General features: G+C 39.9%; 1 long non-coding RNA gene across 1 annotated transcript; it reads right to left on the bottom strand.

The window, feature by feature from the left end:
* Nucleotides 1-2,937: 2,937 nt before the first annotated feature.
* On the bottom strand, nucleotides 2,938-3,607 carry LOC122032455. The gene is made up of 2 exons (XR_006126095.1): nucleotides 3,505-3,607; nucleotides 2,938-3,426 (listed from the first exon to the last, which is right to left on the bottom strand). It is a non-coding gene; the product is annotated as an uncharacterized LOC122032455 (long non-coding RNA).
* Nucleotides 3,608-3,848: the final 241 nt, after the last annotated feature.

The following is a 3,848-nucleotide window of genomic DNA, read 5'->3' as shown; positions in this document are numbered from 1 at the left end:
CGGGCTATCCGCTCGGCCATATGACTCTGTTCAACCCGAGCGTCGGAATCCCTAGTCCCGTCGGGTCGTCTTTGGTTCAGCTGGGACCCCGTTCGGTCGACCGGTCTCCCCTTCTCCAGTCGGACGTCTGGTATTTTGACTTCCACGTGGCGTTGACTCCTCTAAAAGGGGGTCCCCCGTTCTTACCGCCGGATCACAAGCAGAAAGAAAAAGAAAAAGTAAGATAGAACAGACTCCCCTGAAATTCTGGTGGTCAGAGTCGACTCAGTTCTAGAAGTCAATCTGGAAATGGAATGAATGTAGATGAAGTGAGGATCGCTCCCTCCACCTTCGACTCCTCAAAAATTTTCTCCGATGGCCGAAGACGGTTCAGTTGGAGTGACCACTCCAGAAGCTTCATTATTGCATAAAATGTTAAGGTTTTCTTCAAACGGTAGACTACATCCTTACCTGACTGACTGTAAATGAAATGTCTGAAGAAATCCTGTGCACTAAAAAGAGGATGCAATTCTTGCACGCATGCTGTGTGAGATGGGCTATAAACAATATCAAAATCAACAGAGCATGAATCAAAAGATATGTCATATCCACTATAATCAAAATGAACTACCTCCATGGAATTTCATAAAGATTCAGAAGAAATATTGACCTTACCATCCTGAAAGTTACCTAGAGATTCTAAAACAGTAAATGCGACATTATCTTGGTCAGGTGAAAGAATTGGCTCTGAATCAGGTACAATCAATGGAAGTGATTCTTGAGTTTCCCCTACACTTCCATCATCAATAAGTACAATAGCAAGCTCAACTGGCTCAGCTGACATGGGTGATAGAATAGTCAAAGGAAGTGATTCTTGGGTCTCCCCTACACTTCCATCATTATCTCCTATACTTGCAACATCAAGACTATCTGGAACAACAATATCATCAACAAAAATATTATCAGGATCAACTACAACATCACAATGTAAAAAACTAGAAGAGTCATGTAGAGAAGCAGAATTAAGATCAGAAATATCACAAACTCTACAATCCATCTCCTCGGGAATTGATGCGGTAGGTTGATCTGAATGCAACTGTAACTGTGTCGATGAATATGTCCTTGGTTGAAATTATGTTTCTTGATGTTGTACAAGTTGTTGTGACTGCTCCCAAAAATGCTGCTCAGGCTGATGCTAAAGATATGATTGATAATGTTGGGACTAATCAGAATTCCCTTGTTGTGTGTTCCCATACCCGAATTCCACAACAAAATTATACCTGTCCTGTTGATGGATCTGATAAGACTGAGGATCAAGCTGAAAATACTAGATCCTGGTAGGGAGTACACTGGCAAAGGAATGAACATCCTCGGTAATCATCGGTCTAGTCCCATATTGCTGATAATTTATAGCTATAATCTCGATAAGTTCTTTAGCTTGAGTAGATGTCTTGTTAACTAGAGCCCCTCCACTAGCCGCATCAACCATACTCATATCCATGGGAAGCAATCCCTCATAGAAGTATACAATCAGTAGCTGATCACTTATCTGGTGCTGAGGGCAACTAGCAACAAATCTTTTAAATCTATCTCAATAATCTTGAAATGATTCTCCTGTAAATTGTTGGATTCCACAAATACTCCTCCGAATAGCTATAATCCTAGAAGCAGGAAAGAATCTTGCCAGAAATAATTTCTTCATCTCGATCCAGCTGGTGATAGAGTTGGGTGGGAGACAATACAACCAATAGTTTGCTGAATCTGCTACTGAAAATGGAAATGCTCTAAGTTTAACATCTTCTTCTGATATGCCAAGTGGGTTCCATAAAGAGCACACCATATTTAGTTCTTGCAGATGTCTATTGGGATCTTCACCAGAAAATCCATGAAACTTCGATAATAGATGAATAATTTTTCATAACTCAAAGTCAGCCTCTAAATCAGAATAATGAATGCAAAATGAATTAGTTGACAAATCTGGTGCCCAAAGCTCTCTGAGAGTCTTTTTAGTGTCCTTCATGTTGCTTATCAAGTCTGACATTCTGAACACACTGAAACTTTGAAACTGCTAATGATAACACACAGATTTCCTGGTCTTACCTGAAACACTCATGCAAATACCATCAAAAGACACAGGAAATAGACAAGATAGCATACATGCATACAAGAGATGAAATAATTAATCCCCTAACAATATTTTTGAATTTTGCAACCACAAAAAATAGAAACAAGAAAAGAGAGAAAATAGAAAAAACAATCCTAAAATTACCAAACACCGCTACTTGTTCCCCGGCAACGACGCCAATTTGATTATGACCCAATTTTGTCATGAATTGGGCATCAAACAATGAAATACCAAACCCCTCCTACGCTAATGTAGCATAGGAATGACTCGGGTCGTCTGCCAACAACAGTAACGATAGGATGATAAACTTAGGATTGTATGTTATTTCTATTTTTGGGATTTTTAATATGAAATTGGGGGTTTTGGATTTTGATTCTAAATCTAACAAATTAAAAGCAAGACAAGTAGGAAATTAATCTAGTGTTGGAATAAAATCTAACTAAGTGCAAATAATTAATTCATAACACATTGTCACACTACGTTATGGATTAACTATCAACACAATTAAACTAATGAATGAAATGACAAAGCATTAAATAAAACCTAATCTAGTAAATGAAAGACAATGCAAGTAATAAAGCTAAACCTAACCTAACTACAATTGCAAAAATTAAGAACAACATTAAGTAAAGCATAACAAAACTAGCATGTAACGGAACCTAAAGCATGTAACAAAACCTAAGCTAATCTACCCTAATTGCATTCAATCAAAATTAGAACCTAATGAAATTGAACGAACAAGACAAAGCAAAAATTAATCGAACTAAAATGCATCAAAATTGAACCTAACTACTGGTTGAAGCATTTCATCGAGCATGTTGTGAGCCTTAATCAAATTGAACATAATATGTGCAATTTAAACATGAAAGATCAAGTTAATACAAGCATTCAATCACAATTCAACACAAACATTAACAATGAACCAAATTAAACTAACTAAACAAGAAAATTCTAATTATCCAAACCACAATCCACACATCCGTTTCCGATTACCAAAGACTACCCTTCGCCATCACACGAAAGGCCCGACTCGGAACCCCCACAAACTAGTGAACAGTAGCTCTCTCCGCTGGTTGCTGCTTGCTTCGAAAATAATAGGATACGGATCTTCCAACAGAGAACCATCGCTGGAAGTGGCTCGAAATGGTGGAATACCTGCTGTCGCCTCCTCCTTGCTCCACCGCCTGAACCCCAAGAAGTGGAGTTTCCAGAAGAAAGCCGGACAGTGGAGATCACACCGGAGAACCCCTCCGGTGAGGTGAATATGGTCGGGATCGTCGCTGTCACTCGCTGCCCCGCTGAGATTGCTGCTGTCGTCGCCGCTGGAATTGAGAAGAAGAAGTAGTGAGCTATGGATGGCCGGCCGACGGCAAGGGAAGAGAAGAAATGGGGTCGCCGACCAGAGAGAAGGAAGAAGAGAGGCGTCGGCGGTGTGGATGTGTCGCAAACCCTAGCCCGTGAGGAAGATTCGCTAACCGAGAAGGGATTGGGCATGATGTCGCATGAGGAGAAGAAGAGAAGTTTCTTAACGGGACGGGTAAAGGTTTTGGGTAAAGGAAAAGATCCGTTAGAGCTTAGACCCGATTCATTAATAGTAGAGTTCAAATTGGGCTTCAAATTGAATGAGTTGGGCTTTGGATAAGGCTTAGAAGTGGATTGTTGTTGATTGGATTCTTCTTCTTGATCCAAATTGGAATGAAATGAACTAAGCTCTTCAAATTAGCTCATGCTCAACCCTAGCATT

Source organism: Zingiber officinale, chromosome 11A (assembly GCF_018446385.1).
Source record: "Zingiber officinale cultivar Zhangliang chromosome 11A, Zo_v1.1, whole genome shotgun sequence".
NCBI lineage: Eukaryota > Viridiplantae > Streptophyta > Magnoliopsida > Zingiberales > Zingiberaceae > Zingiber > Zingiber officinale.
This window is presented reverse-complemented; position numbering and strand designations above follow the sequence as displayed.